Source organism: Benincasa hispida, chromosome 8, assembly GCF_027475165.1.
Source record: "Benincasa hispida cultivar pf3 chromosome 8, pf3_genome.v1.1, whole genome shotgun sequence".
In the NCBI taxonomy this organism is placed as follows: domain Eukaryota; kingdom Viridiplantae; phylum Streptophyta; class Magnoliopsida; order Cucurbitales; family Cucurbitaceae; genus Benincasa; species Benincasa hispida.
In genome coordinates, this window is record NC_143485.1 from 7,410,405 (window position 1) to 7,429,544 (window position 19,140).

Genomic DNA, 19,140 nt, shown 5'->3' on the forward strand with positions numbered 1-19,140 from the left:
AGCTTGTTGATTAACTATATGTATACCGTGTCTAGGTTATTACTACCTATGTGATGCTGAATATCCTAATGTCGATAGATTCTTGACACCGTAAAGGGGAAAACGTTATCACCTTTCAGAATGGCGTGGTGCTGGAAATGCACAGACTAATCCATGAGAATTTTTCAACATAAAACACTCATTTTCTAGAAACTACCTAGAAAGAGCACTTGGCATACTTAAGGGTCGGTGGGCAATACTTTGTGGGAAGTCATTCTACCCAGTGAAAGTCTAATGTCAAACAATAATAGCATGTTGCTTGCTTCACAATCTTATCATCGGGAAAATGGGCCCAGCTGTAATGTTCGACGCACCAGAGGATTTAGACCCTGCATCTTCTCAACTCGGCGTTGAAAATATACAACTTATTGACACATCTGACGAATGGAATAGCTTTAGGGATGACTTGGACCCAAATATTTGATGCATGAGAATAAGCATCATGAAAAAAAAATAGTTGTTCAACTTGCTTTACTTTGAATTCAAACTTTGTTTTTAATTTTAGCTTATGTTTTTTTCTAAGCTTAAACAATAAGCTACCTTCAAATTATGTGACAATGTGCTTATTGGTCGATGTGAATTATGAAATTTCTTTCGTATATCATACTCATAAATTTGTTTATCTATGTGTTCTCAAATTTTAATTCAGTTAGATGTACGCATGCATGTAGCTTTATGGTAGGACACAAGAGAATCAAGAAACCCACTTGGTTGAAGGTTGAAGATGCAAAGTTGGTTGAGTCGTTACTGCAACTGGTGAAGACCATCTGATTCTGAATCATGTCATGGATGCTTATGTATTTTTTTTTTTTTTGTAAGTGGACTTGGTATGTGTTGGCCCGCGCGCGCGCGCACACACACATATATATATATATATATATATATTTTGCACATGTAGATGAACCGTAGAATGTGGCCCGTTAATAAGCTATTATTTAATTTTATCAACCATGTTATATGACCATCAATAGGGCCATCATATTATGAATACATTTTTGTGCTTTATTCCACGTGATATTTAACTTGAAAGTTCTCTTCATCAAGTTAATCCAAATAATTTTGTCCAATTTAACAAACCAACTAATAAGAAATTAAAATTTTAAAATGATTTTTTTTTTTTTTGTTTAAAAAGAATGTTAGGAATGAATGATCCAACATTAAACCCCATATCATATTTTAAGATAATCAACAATACATTTATGTTTTTTTAAAAAAATGAGAACAAATTAAAATCCATATTTTATTCAAACAAAAGAGGGGTAGAATTGTTGAATAAAAAAATTTCTAAACAAAAATAATCATAAAAAAAGCTATTTATTTAGATTTAAAAAAACTGCACCAGATACCATTGACATATGAACTCAATTCTGCAGTCCAAATACAAACATATAAACTCAAGGTAAAAGAACTCCACCCAAGCACAAAAATATGAACTCCACAAACATCATATCTCAACTCAGCGCCCTAAACAGCCTTTAAGAATTTGAGGAATTGTCCTAAGACATCTTTGAATTGTATTGAGTTAATTTATTTTTCATTGAACATCATCTTCTAGCTATGATTCTTTTTTTTAATAAAGTTCATTATTTTATCATTTATCATGAGTTAAATTCTCTAAGGAGTTCAGTTATGTGAATATCTTAGGGTTTTATGGCTTGAGCAATGTTTATGCTTCATACCTCTTTGACTTTTGCATTTTCTTTGTTGAGTTTATGGATAAATATTGTTAATGTAAACTAATCACACGATTTAACAATCTAGTGGAATCCTAATACTGATTAGGTTAGGATATAAACTGATGTCACAAAGGAATACGGGACTAGAAGCATAGGAATAGGAGGGTCAGTCACATTAAGAATAAGGGATACCGTAGGATAAAGAATCTGAACTTGAATTAATCTAGGATTCAGCTAACCATGAGAACATTAAGCATTAGCTGTTTAGATCTCCTAAAGGAACTAGACACTAGACCAAATAAGAGTAGTTTTCTGTTCATGCATATTTCACTGTACTGGTGTGATGTGACCGAACCCGAAAGGTTGGAATATAACTGTATCCCTGTTCAACATTCATATTTACTGCTTTTATAACATTACACCTCAAAATCTCTTATTTACTTGCTACCCTTTGGCTTTCAGCGAAAAACTCTTTCTTATAAAGATTGAATTGTATAAATAGTCTCGTGGGATTCAACTTTTGGAATACTTTAAAATTTATTACTTCATCGACAGTGTATGCTTGCACTTACACCATATTTATTCTCGTTTTATCATTCATACACATTTAGTTGATCAAGTTTTTGGCACCATTGTTAGGGACTATTTCAAGTTTAGTTTGTTTTAGAAATTGTGATTAGATTGCAACCACATTATCTCTTTCAATTAAAATCTAATCTTGGTTTGTTTTTCTTTTGTAGGTTGAGCTTAGTACATGAGAAAAGTGCTTATCATTTTTAAATTAAATCTATTGTTCAAAATGACCCACAGAATGAATCCACATTTCATTGCAACATTGACTGCATAATTTGTAGAATTGGCCAACACGTTTGACAATATATATAGAAGAAAGAATACCTCCATTGCTCCTAAATACAAACTTTCTGACACTTTTTGTTTTGGTTGTTGCGAAAATCATTTTGGTGGAAGATGTTCATATTTATCTATGTCTTGTGTTTATTGTAGAGGCGATTGTCCTTATAATCCCAACTCATTGTTTTATATAGGGCAAGAAGGTACCAGATCTTATTGAATTATTTTCCGAATGAGCATAAGAAATGATGGAAGGAGTGCCCAAAGACTTCATGGAAACCCAACTAGATGCTGATAGGTTTGAATCAACGCTTCAATTGCAACATAAACATTCCAACAGGAAGAGCAAGAGTCAATAAGCATTGATGAACTCATTAAGGAATATAAGAGAAACATGGGTATCAAGATTGAAAGTGAAGCGACATCTCAATAAAATTTGGAGATCCAAATGAAAGATTGTGCAAATGAATTAAAGATTACTCCACAAGAAGCCTTGTTCAACAATATACAAACTTTGAATGAAGAAGAAAAAGAACAATGTGAAGCAATGACATTTTAAAGTTTGGTTAGAATAGGAATCTATAGTGCTCATAAATGAAGCAAGAAGCTAGGGGTGTTCAAATAACCTAACAACCCAAACAACCCGAACAATTCAGACTACCGAACCCAAAATGTAAGGTTCAACTTTTTCTATTTTTTTTGGGTTAGGTTGGGTCATGGGTTGGCTAAAAAAAATTGGGTTGTCCCAACCCAACCCGAATTTTATATATATTAATAGTATATCGTCTTTGTTTAAAGTTTGATTACTTTGTATTGATTAATTTATGATTTTTTAATATTTTTCTTTTAGAATTGTTATGATGTTTGTTTTTGTTTAAAGTTTACAATAAATATCATAGGTACTTGGTATTTAGCATTTGAATTTTATAAGATTTTAGTTATTAGTCATATGTTATATATAAATTTACATATTTTTAATTAAAAAGAAAAAATAAGTTATAACCCAACAACTGATGACATGCAGAAATGCATGTCATTTTAGGCCTTTTACTTAGAATAATGAAGGTTGTTAGGCAGAATATGCGTCGATCATGATAGGAATTTACAAGAATATGAGCTTGCATCGATCAGTATGTCGAATCTCAGCTAACCCGTTATTTTGCGTTAATTATGCATTCAATGTTCTATTTTTGTAGTCAATGTAGGAAATGAACGCAAACGCGGAAACCAGACCATCGCATAGACGACTGCATGTGGAGAAACACTTCATCGCAAGGCAAACGCATCGATCAAAGATGGATGTTACGGTAATCAGCCGTATGCATCCATCGCATGGGAGTTGCGCTCATCAAGCGATTGCGGTCATCATGTAGAGTTGTGGTGTTAAGTGAATGCGGCCATTGAATGATTGCGGCTACGCAACAACATATTCTAATGGGATCAATGCAAGGTAGGTGAAATGAACTCATCAACGCATCTACCTCAAGAAAATCCAAAGATGATATTGATACTTCACCTACCACGCCGTTAGTGACAGAGGTTCAAAAGGACAAACGCACCAAATGTCAGACTCAGAGCAGTCCAATTAATGATGCCAGTGACCCAAGCTCTATAAATAGAGACCGATGAGCTGAAATTCAATCATCCGGAGATTATCCCTCAACCGAGGATTTTCCCTACAATCCAGACAAACGTGTGAGAAGATGGCTGAGAGTTATTCACCTCCTTCATCCATTCCCAGTGACGACCGGAGCTAGTTCTTGAGAGAATCAGCTCCTCCGCCCATCCATGGCACCACCGGCAGCCTTGACGCGCATTCGCTGGAAGCAAAGTTTTGCTTCCAGCCAGTCATTTCTTTTTCCTTCTTTTTTTATATTGTATTGTATGATTTAGTGGGATTGCGTGGGTATTGCATACTTAGTCATATGGATTAGGGATAAGAAGCATGTAGGAACCCATCGAGAGATGTGCGTTGCGTGAGTGTGTGAGTAACCTTATTTGCTTAGTGTGAAGCTGCTACAATGCCTGTCTATAGACTAACGCATGTTGGTCTATAAGTGAAGTCAGTAACAATCAACTGCCCGGGAGGGTAAGTGGTTGGACGCATTAAGCGAGGTATGCGTTGTTCACTAAGGATAGTAACAACCTTGCGTCAACCAAGTTCATGCGTTCTTCTTGTCTTATGTTGTGCCCAACACCCCTTTAGAGCTACTCGAGAGAGAGTCTAAAGAAAGAACCTAATGACTCGAGAGAGCTAGGTTAGAATCTAGACTCGAGAGAGCTAGGTTAGAATGTAGACTCGAGAGAGTGAGATTAGATCGGCATAAGCAAGAGATGAGGTTAGAGATAAGCTCTGTTTGTCAACACTGCATCGCATGCACCCTAGGATTAGGAATGATGATATGTGGTCGCCTTGTTTGTGTATCATCGCATAGACAAGAATTAGAGGCTTATGTGTAGACCCTATAGACACCTCTACACATACATCGCATGCATTCTAGCATTAGAAGCCGTAGCATTCGCACCGGGAGGTGGTTTACTATTGTATGAGTGTTGTATGATCGCATTAGTTTGCATTGACTAGGGTTGCCCTCGCAGTCACTCTTAAGGGTTGTAAAGAAAACATATTTGCATTTTATCTACTTTCCCATACATTTATTTCATGTCAAGGTTTGTCGCATCTCTACCTTTCATGCATATTCTCATTGCGTTGTCTGATAGATAGGAGTAGGAGTAGGAGTAGAATTAACTTAACAATATCCCCTCTATTCTTTTATTCAACCGCCACATGCACATCACCACAAACATATAGTTACAAGTCCCTGTATTCGACCTCGGATTTCCCGAGAAACTTGCGTCCATGTTATACTCGGCGTGAACGCAAGAAAACTTGTGGCAGGACGCATGGTCATCGCATACATTTATTAACGCATATTCATTCCGACGCATGACCATCAACGCATGACTATTAATGCATATCTTAGGAACATGCATTGCATACCGCGTCCAAGGGAAGTTGGTTGTCGAGTAAAATTGACTTTCAATTTCCCGTCATCAACAACCCAACCCAACCTAACCCGAATTTTAAGGGTTGGGTTAGAAACTTTATTTGGGTCATTTGGGTTGCCAACCCAGCCAACCTGAATTTTCGGGTTGGTCCTAAATACACCTTCAACCCAACCTAACCCAACCCATGTACACTCTTACAAGGAACACTCTAACACTAGAAAGCATTAAGGATTCAGAAGAGAGGGAAGAGATTTCAGAAAACTCACCAGAAAAAATAAATAAAGAGAAAGAACAAGAAAAGGAAATTGCATTGTGCCATGCAGCCGCAACTTCGCAAGAAGCAACGTTCAATGTGTCATTGGCATTGAAATGTTGTAAGGGAAGGAAAAAATATTATGTTATTCGATTAATTGTTACCTTTAATTGTTATAGCTTGTCGGAAGCATTGAAAAGACTCAGGGAATGAATAGAAGAGATAGTCATGAAGGATAAACATACACAATATGGAACTACGAAGCCTTCCATGATTAAAGCACCTCAACTAAGACTTAAATCGCATCCATCATCAAGACCTAGGTGAAAAATGAAGGAACAAAGCCTCTGTCTTACTACTGAAATTTTGATAAGTTAACATTCTTATAAAAAAAAAATTAAAACAAAAAACAAAAAAAAATGGAGAGGACTCAATAATTTCATTAAACTTATGCAATTAAATCCAATTTTAGCAAAAGTAATAAAGTACTCATATTTCTTTATTTATTTGCAACGATACTTTAGTGAGTTAGCATAGATGCTACCGAGGGGTAGTCAAATACTCCTTCACTGAAGCAAGACAATCTTGACAAAATACTATACCCAGAATAACTCTTATTCCTATTGTTGTTTGGTTACCATTTTTGGTCAATAAATTTACTGATATTTAGTAATTCTTGTAAGTGTGACTCGCCATTTTTCAGATTCTATAGAATGATACGAACATAATCCCGAATTGGAAGACAATGTTTAAGACGAAAATATAAAACCCTATTCATTTCTGAAGCTTTGGTTGTTCTGAATCCTATGTTACAACCATCCGAAGGGATCGCCACGATTAATGACTAGCTAGTGCCACCTAAAAACGACAGCAGGCGCAACATAAAAATCTCACGGTTCAAACTAATGGAGGAGTCTATAGGATATGTTGACATATTTCCTTCACTCACTTACTATGAACGACTTCCCCCATTCACCTTGTTATTGACCCATGCAAACACTTTCCGAATGGAGCAATCACGATAAAAGCAATACAAAGCCGAGCATGGATCTCACTATGTGAACTCTTGGGGACGTTAAAGCTAAAAACGATATATCGTATATATTGTTAATCTTCCACTGAAGTGTTCTAAATGTTTAGGTATTCTTTTACTTAGGTATATTCTGGCCAATTTAAACAACCTAAGTCTATATGATATATCCAAGTATAATATTTATATTTAAACCAATTTTAAACCTCACACTACTCATGCAAGCTCATAAAATCAATTAACAACGCTCAACATTTTGGTCATAATCCTCAAGTAGGAGGTGTTACGTAAACTGTCAACTTAAATACCTCCAGCCTTAGATAGGATTATGAACCGATTGAGTTTGTAACAAAATTTTATAAGATAACAACCTATTTTAACTATTACAACAAGTTGTTAACCTAAATGAGCATGCTCTTTATCTTTGTTATGGATTTTAATGTCTAATCTAATTTTATAACAACTTATAAAACAATAGACATGTTATCCATCCATAACATACATCAAAGGCATTCAAAATTAACATAGCACTTATATTAATTTTTAGAAACCCTAAAAATGCATACTATATATTATAACTAACTTATAACATAATATTATGCATGCAACATGCTTTTCTATGGTGGGATTTTAAATCTAAATGGCATACTATATGCACAAACATGTTTAATTCAAATATAACATACATCATATGCATCAAATATTTAAACAACATCAATATGGTTCAACTTTGGCATCCTAAACAAGCAAAACAACTAATTATTACAAAAGAAAACTAAAAACGGCTTCAAAAGGGACCTGGACCGCTTGAACAGACCCGAATCGGACTTGAACTGCCCAAACCAGCCTCCAAAAGCTCCAAATTAGGTTGAACTAGTTTAAATCGAGTCGAACCAGACCCAGGGTGGCTGAACCGGATCGGAGACCCTCAAAGTCGGTCGAACCCGTTTAAAACATGTGAACCGCCTTTCTGGGTTAGGATGAATAGCGTTGCAACGCTGATCCCAGCGTTGCGACTCCAGGCTCGAACACGAGCAGCATTGCAATGCTCTGAAAGCAGCGTTGCAATGCTGCCTAAACAGAAGCTGTTCTTTAGTTTTCTGCTATAGAGTTTGCTTGCTTTAAACTTCAATTACAACCTAATTTGGACTCTATTGACTCCAATAAAATTACAGACTCTAGAGCATACATATAAGCTCATCAAAAGAGCCAATTACAAATTAAATTTCATAATTAAAGAGAAATCTAATGCCAAAGTTGAAAAAACATCATATCAATCAACCAAACATGCAATTATAGAATTTCATCCACAAAACTTAAATTAACACTAATTGAGTGCTTAAGACATGCTCTGATATCAATTGATAGAGTAAATTAACATGCAGTGGAAGAAATCATAATCATTAAGCACTCTGATTACACTTAATTTAAGTTTAAAACATACATTAAAACAAATTTTCAGAGAAAGGGTTTCAAGAACTACAACCTTTGATGAATCTCTTCAAACACAGCTTCACTCCACGAATTGAGACTTCAAATTTTCAATGGACCACCACATAGACCTTCTCTACTATTCTCAAGCTTGGAATGTATGGTGGAAACACTGAATTAAGGCCAATAGAGTTGAGATGGGTGTGGGTTTGGAGAGAACAAATTTCAGCAACCAATTCACTTGCATGGATCTCAAATTGAAGTCCAATACTTAAATTTATAAATGAAGACTATGCAATTCAATTTGCAAGGTTAATGCCACTTATATTTCCATTGAAATTTAAGTGGCATGAGGTGAAATTTGAGTGGGAAAACCTAATTGATTTTCCCATTCTCTCTTTTTATATTTAAATCCAATTTAATTTTATAAAATCTGATTAATTTTAAAACTTAATTTTCATTTTTTAAAAATAAAATTCTAAACTAAGTTTTATAATTTTGAATTTTCAGCATTTTGAATATCAATTTTAAAATTGAATTAAATTGGATAATTAATTAAATTTAATATCAAATATTAAATATTATATTTCACCTCATCAAATATTTAAATATTTTTTAACTCTCCAATTTCGTTAATTATATCTAATATAATTAACCAAACCCTAAATTAAATTCAAATTCAAAATTAATTTCGATTTGAACATTTCAAATATGTTCAATCCACTAATCCAATAGCTAATTTTACGAGCTAGTAGAAAGACCTTATGGACCTACAGATCATGAGCTCCAACGATTTGTAATTAATTTGATTAAACTCTTTAAACCGAATTAATTGACGTTCATTAACTACCGAGACATACCACTATAGCTCGATAGTTGCACTCTCCTCACTGTAGAGATATTCCATGTCCACTATAACCATATTTAGTAAGTCGAGATCTAATTTTATGAGCTAATAGAGACATCTTATGGACCTACAGATCATGAACTCCAACGATTTGCAATTAATTTGATTAAAATCTTTAAACCGAATTGATTGACGTTCATTAACTACCGAGACATACCACTGTAGCTCGATAGTTGCACTCTTCTCACTGTTGATATATTCCTATCCACTATAACCAAGTAAGTCAACCCTTCACAGGTTGTTCGTATTTACAGCTAGGTCAAAATTATCGTTTTACCCCAGTAAATATATCTTGCTCCTTAAGCTCCCACTGAACCTCTATTGAATAATTTGGTTTATAATCCAACTTATAAACCATGTACCTCTCGATCATGAGAGGGTGGGGCCCCATTGTTCAAGACCCCGAATCAACGCTTAAGAGAACATCCTATCTGCTAACCCTAAGTCGAGTATGAGTGAATTCCATCTTGCATAACTATGTTCCCAATTATCTATTCGGTCTTATCCCCAAAATGGGAGGCTTATTGAGCAGTGCTGTTGGACTACTCTCACCTATGCAGATCAAAGGATAATCCTGAATAAATAGGAGTTTATAGTTAGCTTAGGATTAAGATCGAGTTACCTTAGGTCATTGAGTTTGAAATAGTCAGGTTTAACAATAAACGGTTGTTATAAAGAAAAGTGACTATTTCGAGGTCCGGTCTTATGCAAACTCATTGCATAGGATGCCGCCACTCACATGTCACCACATGAATGATTTTGGGATTACATCATTTGTATCAGTATACAAAATGGGTCGCATCCAATAGTATCATCAGGATGAGGTACCAAATCTCACCCATATACTTATAGACTATTTTGGCTATATACTAAAACTTGATCCTCTTTTATGTCGCTACATAAAGTTAAAGTATTCATATTATAGCTATGGACTCGTTAACAGAATGCAATATCAATAACAATTTATTGAATAAAATACTCAATAATAATTTTATTGATAAATAAAATATGTTAACATTTACGAACTTCAAGTTTTAGGACATTTCTAACACAATACAGAGAAACTGTGCTTATAGAATTCTTACCCTTTTTAATCATTTACTCTAAATGTTTCAGGTATGAAAAAGAAGCAAGAAAAAATAACCCATCGAAGTTTCCTGTTTCGGTGGGAAAAAACCAATACTTCCGTAGTCTAATCCAGCAGCAAGTGATGCGATCGCATCATAGTCGTAGTAGAATCTATTAAAGCTATGTTGAAGTCTGTGATAAGGCATTCAAGAGGATCAGACGCTCAATGCATCTTGGATATTACTCGACCGTGCTTCCTTCCCCAAATAATATCCTTTATGACCTTACTGTTGATGAAGATGATGGAGTTTCCAAAGCTTATAAGGGAGTTCTCAGTTCTCTTTTATTGCTTTTAGTATATTTTTGCATTAGTTTTTTTTTCCTTATTTTGGCTTTTAGGTTAGAGTTAGGTAGATTTAAAATGTTTTTAATTTGAGAGTCTGGAACAAGGAAAGAAATCAAACAAAAATATAATTGATCATGTAAGTAAATGAGCATACTAGTCTTTTGTTTTAAGCATGTCTTGCTGTCAATCCTAAAGTGTACAAAACCATGAGCATCATTTGTCTTTTTGTGCATGTTCAAACAACCTAGCACATTAGGAGAGCCTAGCCCTATGTTTTGTTGTCAAGCTAAAGTAACTACCTTGTTTTTGTACCCTTTCTCATACACTAGTCAATGAGGACATTGTCTCCCTTAAGTTTAGAAGGAGACTTTATATGCTTCAACTTTTATTATCAGTTGTGCAAATATTATCAATGAAATGTTATGTAAATGTGCTAGGCCTTGAAGAAGGAAAAAAGAAAAAGAAAAGAAAAAAAAAAAAGAAAAAAAAAAGAAAAAGAAAAAAGAGAAAAAAAAAGTTAGGAGGACACTCCTCTTTTCTTAGTTAACCAAAGTAGTTAGGGGTGAGCATGACACCCGTGCTTTCTTTTGTAGCAAAACAGTTAATGAGGGAAGTAAGTGTTTACTTAAGTGTGAACCTTACTCATAGTCAAATGTCTCACATGACACCTGTGTGGGCAAGCTGGAACGAAGATGAGGGTGACACTAAGGATCTTTTCTAGGAAAAAGTAAGAAAAGAAAAGAAATGTATAAAGGCATGCAAAATGGGAACCTTAAGGCATAGAAAAATCACAAGAAAAAAAAAAAAGAAATGTTTGAGGGTGATTGGTAACTAAGTTAGTTTTCCATATTTGTTTCTACTCTGGATATTTGCATGCCATCGGATCCTTGTGTCTCTATATATTAGCTCTCGAGCATCATATTCCTCAAAATAAATTGCTCTGCATTTGTCAGAAAAATTGACCATTTTCGGATTTCGAATATCCACAGGAACGGAATAGTGAGTTTAAAATAATGAGTTAGCCAACCGTAGACATATTGCATAGGAAAGTAGAAATCCATATGTCCAATTGAGTTTCAAGCCCCAGCTACCACTCCTAAGCCATGATATATGTTTACTAGAACTAGGACCACAAGACTAAAGATATATCCATCGATAATCAAACTAATGATTCTAAAGGCTCCTGGTCGAATGTGGGCTCCTTTCGGAGGAAATACAAAAGGACACAACCAACAAAAAAAAAAGAAAAGAAAATGCTAAGTACATCTTGTTCCATAAGTTGTCCTTTATCCCAATATCCATAAATAACATATTTTCTCTTCTCGTCCATTCACGAAACTTAGTCCCTGCACCACTCGGATTATGGATAAATTGAGAGTGGGAAGCTTTCTTCTGTTTTATTTTGAGAGGTTTATCGTACTTCTGAGTACTTAGGAACCATAATGAAATCCAGGAGCTGATGGTGACTTGAGAATCACTTTTGGATGACGTTGCATGATCATTGTTGGAGACGTCACATGTTTTTTGTTTTTTTTTTTACGAGTAAACTATTGAATGATATGCTTGGAAAAGGTGCCTATAAGTCTTTGGGAGGCATCTGTCATCCTTTCTTGAGCCAGTTAACTCCCTAAGACGGGGAATAATCTCCTCAGAAAAACTTCCCTTAGTTGGAAGGCCCCTAAAGGAGTGGAAGTCCCACAAAGAAATTGATATTTCTCCTGCTGTGGTATAGAGAATGTTAGTAGAAGGACATAAAGCCTCACAAAAGACTTAAACAACATCATTATTACAATCATATGTATGTAGAGAAGCCATCACCGCACCAAACAAACAAGTGTCATATAGGATTGGCTCATTTCGACTAACAACAAACTCCAGTCACTCCCAATAACAATCGGTGAAACTAAACTCCCCCAGGATCTTTATTACAATATTCCAACAAGTCTGATTCTCAATCGAACAACGCCTAAGAGTCAACACCTAGTCAAAATTAGGGGCCTCATTGTGAATAGAAGATCTTAAAATCCACACAATTGGTGAAATTGTTTTAATTAAATATTTTTCTAAAATTTGAAAATTATTTTTCATTTTTTTATTAAAAAATTAGTTAGCGGAAAAATCCAATTGTTGGATTTTTCCACTAACTAAGTGGACTTTGAAGTGGCACTTCCCAAGCTTAACACCTAGAGATTACATGCTAGTGAAGTTTGAGGTGGAAGACATGCAAAATGGGATTTTGCATGTGTTTTCTCTATAAATGGCTTTGCTTTTGAAATTTGCAAGACTAATGCTTCCACAACTTTTGACCTAAATTCTTCCACATCGACTCTCCTTTACTCTCCTTCTTTCTATAGTGAAATTCTCTTATTTTCACTAACAAAATGATCCCCCAGTCGTGTTCTTCAATCGAAGAATAGTGGAGATTTACCGTTGGTGATGTCGTTCGTGCATGGGAGAGGAAGCTTGCGGTGGAGTCTTCAAAGGTTGTATTTTCTATCCCTTTTGCATGTTTATTCTTGTTTTTATTGCAATTAGAGCGTTGTTGATTTCATCGCTTCCGCTGTGCATGCGTTCTTTATGTTCCATCAAATGGAATCAGAGCATGCTTATAACGTTCTATTGCATTTTAGTGGGTGTTATTCATGTGATCAATGTCTGGTTGACTAAAGTGGATACATTACGGTTTTGGCATTAGTTTTCATTTAATTTCTTGCTGAAATTTGTAATTGCCCACATGTGTATGAGCTTTAATGTATGGCAAAGGATCTGTAAATTTGTTAGAGTCATTAGAGTCGTTTTTAGGTTGTAATTGCTCAGTTTCGACAAAGAGGCAGCTTCAATTTTGGAGAAATTAGGCTCACAGACCCAAGAGTTTGTTCCAGACTCGAAAATTCCCTACCAAACCTAAGAACCAGGGAGTCCAACCCGATTCATTGAGTTCCCGTACGCGTGCCTCATCTAGACTCGCATCCGACCCAATTCCATTAGCAGCCCCGAACGCATCGCTGCCTCATCGACCCGACCCCCCGCGTGCCCGCTTTTCGACTCGGTTCGCGCTCCGTCGACCTGCGTGTTCCGTTCGTTAACTTCGTGCGTGCGCATTGACCAGCCTATCCAGATGGTCTCGATCAGTCCAATTGAGCCGGTTTGACCGGTTCAACCTAGTTTTGGTGTTTTCAAGCTGATTCGAGTGGTTTTTGGCCGGTTTAGGTTGGTTCAAACTATTTGAAGCTGGTTTGAGGGATCTACTTGCTGAGTTATGTAATAATTTAGTTGTTTGTTTGCTTTTATTGCCAAAACCGGTCCACTTTAGTGTTGTTTACTTATTATGCATGTGATGTATAATATTGTATGATTATGTGTGCATAAAGTATACCATATTTTTTAAAAAAAACCTCATCATACATGTGGCATGCATTTTTTATATGTTATAAGTGTTATAATGTATATAGTATGCATGCTAGGTTTTAATATAAGTGTTATATTAAAGCATGTTTGTTTAAGGAAACATGTTATAGATGAATATTCTAGGATTATAATTGTTATAATTTATTTTATAAATGTTATAAAATAACCTAGACTTTTAAAATCTATAACAAAGATAAGATGCATGCTCACATAGGGTTAATCGGTGCAATTCAATCGCCTTTTTTTAAGAGTTAGAATAGGTCGATTACTTGTAAAAAAATAGTTGTTTACTTACCCAGGGTGATCTTGTTTAAGATTTGGGGTACTTAAGTTGATGGTTTACGGAATACCTCCTACCTAGAGATCAAATTGGCGTCTAAGTCAATAACCCTAGTTTTATAAGCATGCATGAGTGGTGTAAAGTAATAAAATTGGTTTATCACATAGGCATCATAGGTTAATCCCAGTATAAGAGTTATACTAGGAAAAATCACCTAGACTTAGGTTGTTTAGTATTAGCTAGTTAATAATCAAGCAATTACCCAATCTTTTATAAAATAGAACACTTAAGTTGGAGATTAATAGTATATGAGATATCTTATTTCTTGCTCTCACGTCCCTAAGAGTTCACACCGTGAGATCCATGCTCGGCTTCGACTTGCTATTAGCGGCAACCTCCCTTCGAAAAGTGTTTGCATAGGTCAATAACAAGGTGAATAGGAGAAGTAGTTCATAGTAAGTGGGTGAAAGGTGTGTGTCAACACGTCCTATGGTCTCTTCCATTAGGTCACACTGTGAGATTCTTATGTTGCGCCTACTGGTTGGCTTTATGCGACCCTTTACCAGTGGTTTAGCGACGACTATCCCTTCGGAGGGTTGTAACATAGGATTTGGAACACCGTGAACTCGAGGGGTTGTTTAATTCTGATCTCTATAATTCAAAAGTGGCAGGTATACACTTACAAGACTTACTAAGTGTTAGTAAAGTTCTTGACCAAATAAACGGTAACTAAGTACTATAAGGATAAGATCTATTCTGGTATTAGTATTTAGTCAAGAATGTCTTGATTCAGTGAAGGAGTAGTCGATTGCCCTTCGGTGGGGGCTATTCTGACTCACTAAAGTATCGTAGCAAAAGAATAATGAGAATGGGTACATTATTTTTTGCTAAATAAATTGGATTAAAAAGAGTTAAATCAATTATCTAATAATTTGTTTACTTTTTCAGCAATGGCAACATCCATTATACAACTGCTAACTTATGAAAAACTTAACGACAATAATTACGGAACTTGAAAATCGAATATAAACACGATACTAGTAATAGATGATCTCCGATTCATTTTAACGAAGAAGTGTCCTTCATTCCCTAGTCTCAACGCAAACCAAATAGTTTGGAATGCATATGTTAGATGGGTCAAAGCTAATGAGAAGGCTCAGGTTTATATTTTACCCAGTATATCTGATGTATTGTCTAAGAAACACGAGAAGTTAACTACTACAAAAGAGATCATGGACTCTTTGCAGGGCCTTTTTGGACAACCGTCCACATCTGTCATACGTGACGTAATTAAATTCGTTTACAACTGCAGAATAAAGGATAGAACCTCTGTAAGGGAACATGTTTTGAACATGATGGTTCACTTCAATATTGCAGAAGTAAACAGAGCCATCATGAATGAGAAGAGTCAAGTTGGATTCATCATGGAGTCTCTTCCGAAGAGCTTTTTTTCATTTCAAAAGAATGCCATGATGAATAAGATTGAGTATAACTTGACGAATCTTCTCAACGAACTCCAAATTTATGAATTTTTATTGAAAAATAAAGGTTCAAATACAGAAGCAAATGTTACTTCCACCTCAAAGAGGAAACCCCAGAAAGAATCATCTTCTGAGAGTAAATCTGGCTCTTTTTTCTCCAAGAATAAAGGTATTAAAAAGAAGAAGGAAATTGGGAAGGGGAAGACTCCAGCTGCACGGAAAAGCAAAAAGGAAGTTATTAAAGGAAAATCTTTCCATTGCAATGAAAATGGGCATTGGAAAAGAAATTGCCAAAGGAGAAAAAATGTAACGCAGGGGTATTTCGGTATTTGACCTAGTTGAGGTTACGAACAACTTGTGAAGGATCAACTTATTGATGACAGTTATATCAAATGGATATATAATATATCTACAATGAGGGGAGTATAACTATAGGCTATAGTGGACAGTTCTGTTAGTTAACGAATGTTGATTAAATAGGTTAAAAAGTTTGACCAGTTAGTCTTGTTGGAGCTCATGATCTGTAGGTCCATCAGGTTTCCTTGCTAGCTCAATATAGACAAAATTGAAGAACTAGGTGAAGTAAGAATTTGAAATGTTCAAATTTGGGTTTTAGAAAAAAATTATATTTTATATGAGATATAATTTACAATTAAATAATTATTTTTTTTTTTTTTTAGAGTATACTTGATCATTAGCATGAAAGTGTTTTCTAAAACTTGATTAATGTGATTAATCAAAGCTAGGTATTAAAGACAATTTAATATATGATATTAAATTTGTTTATTTTATTTAATTGAAATTGTTTTAATTAAATATTTTTCTAAAATTTGAAAATTGTTTTTCATTTTTTTAATTAAAAAATCAGTTAGTGGAAAAATCTAATTGTTGGATTTTTCCACTAACTAAGTGGACTTTGAAATGGCACTTCCCAAGCTTGACATCTAGAGATTACATGCTAGTAGAGTTTGAGGAGGAAGACATGCAAAATGAGATTTGGCATGTATTTTCTCTATAAATGGCTTTGTTTTTGAAATTTGTAAGACTAACGCTTCCATAACTTTTGACCTAAATTCTTCGATCTCAACTCTCCTTTACTCTCCTTCTTTTTATAGTGAAATTCCCTTATTTTCACTAACAAAATGGTCCCACAACCATGTTCTTCAACTGGAGAATATCGGGGATTTACTATTGGTGGTGTCCTTCGTGCACGAGAGAGGAAGCTTACGGTGGAGTCTTCATTGGTTGTATTTTCTATCCTTTTTGCATGCTTATTCTTGTTTTTATTGCAATTAGAACGTTGTCATTTCATTGCTTCTACTGTGCATACGTTCTTTATGTTCCATCAGATTGAGGCCAATGGAACACTAAGATCAAAGTCGATAGGACACTGAGATCAAAGCTAATGGAGAATCGAGATTGAGACCAACGAAACATTGAGATCAAAGTTAGAAGAACACTGAGATCAAAATCGATGGAGCGCTGAAGTCACACACTAAGATCAAAATCCGGAACACTGAGATCAAGGTCAATAAAACACGAAGATCAAAGTCGATGGAACATTGAGATCAAAGTTGGTAGAACACTGAGCTCAAAGCCAACTGAGATCGAAGCCAACAAAGTACCGAGATCGAAGTCAATGGAACACTAAGATGAAAGCCGATAGAACACTGAGATCCAAGTTGACGAAATGCTCAAGTCAAAGACTGAAGCCGAAACCGATGGAACGCTCTGGTCATGCACTGAGATCAAAGTCAACGAAACACTGAGGTCAAAGTCAATGGAACACTGAGATCAAAGCCAATAGGACACTAGGTTCAAAGCCATTGAGATTGAAGCCGATGGAGCACCGAGATCAAGGCCAATGGAACAATAAGATCAAAGCCGATAGAACACTAAGATCAAAGCCAAGGAAATGCTCAAGTCAAAGATTGAGGTCAAAATCGACATAATGCTCCGGTCGCATACTAAGATCGAAGTTAACGAAACAATGAGGTCAAGGTCAATGGAACACTGAGATCAAAGCCGGTAGAAAACTGAGCTTGAAGCTGATGAGGCATCGAGATCGAGGCCAATGGAACACTAAGATCAAACTCGATGGAACACTCAAGTCAAAGAATGAGGCCAAAAATGATAGAACAATCAAGTTGCATACTAAGATCGAAGTCAAAGAAACATTGAGGTCAAGGTCAACGGAACATTGAGACTAAAGTCGGTAGTTAAAGTAAGAGTAAGATTTATTGAGACATTATCTAAATAAAATTTTGATATTTAGTTATTAATAAATATTTATCCTTTAAATCAAATTTCTAAAGTAAAATCAATTTTGTTAGTGTTTTTTTAAAAATAAAAAATAAAATTGACTATATGAATAACTCTATCTAGGTTGAGATACTTAAGTTGACCGTAAGGGAACCTCTACTTGATAATTGTTCAATTAGTTGTATTTTATTTAATTTTCACTTTTGAATAAAATATGTTTTTTCTCAAATAAAGATTAGCTTTAATAAAATGAATTGGATAACAAAAAAATAAAGTGTTTTCAAATGGGTATTATAGGGTGCTAATACTTTCCCTACACTCAACGATCCCAAAACCTAACTTTGGTTATGTAGACCATTTTTTTTTCTTTTAAAATAGGTGACCAATAACACCCATAGTGGCGACTCCAAATCTTTCACCTCCAAAGAGACCCTTAGGGAAGGATGTCGGTCGCTCCACATCAGGATAACATTGCAACAAGACTGACATGTTAGATGCTTCAACCTAAAACTCTTTTGACAAGCTCTTGTCATGTAACATGCATACTATCATCTCCATAATACTCTTATTCTTCGATTCATTCACTTTATTTTGTTGTGGAGTGTATAGAGCTGTGAACCAATGCTCTATCCAAACTTCTTCACATAAGGAATTGAACTTTTGTGATTTGTATTTTGTCTCATTATTAGACCTCACCTCTAGAATTGTAGTCACTATAATTCTCAACTCATTTTTTAAACTTTAGAAACACTTCCAGCTACTTCAAATTTTTGTTTCATGAAGTAAATCCAACACATCATAGAATGTCCAACAAGGTTTTGTTTCTCCTTTCTACCACACCGTTTTGCTGAGGTATGCTAGGGGCTGTGAGTTGAGACTAGATTCCATATTCTATCAAATAGTTCTGGAATTCTAAGTCCATATACTCACCACCTCGATCCGATCGAAGTGTTTTAATCTTTTTACCTATTTGGTTTTCAAACTCAGCCTTATATTCTTTGAACTTTTTAAATGTTTCAGACTTTTGGTGCATCAGGTAAATATGCCCATACCTAGAATAGTCATCAATGAAGCTGATGAAATATTCATACCCTCCCT

General features: G+C 35.1%; 1 protein-coding gene across 1 annotated transcript in view; it reads left to right on the top strand.

The window, feature by feature from the left end:
- LOC120083022 (ubiquitin-like protein 5) overlaps positions 1-1,051 on the top strand; it is a 92,340-nt gene extending 91,289 nt beyond the window's left edge. The window contains exon 2 of the mRNA XM_090316625.1: positions 689-1,051. The gene's annotated coding sequence lies outside the window, so the exon portion shown is untranslated. The remainder of the gene's footprint in view (positions 1-688) is intronic.
- The last annotated feature ends 18,089 nt before the right edge of the window (positions 1,052-19,140 follow it).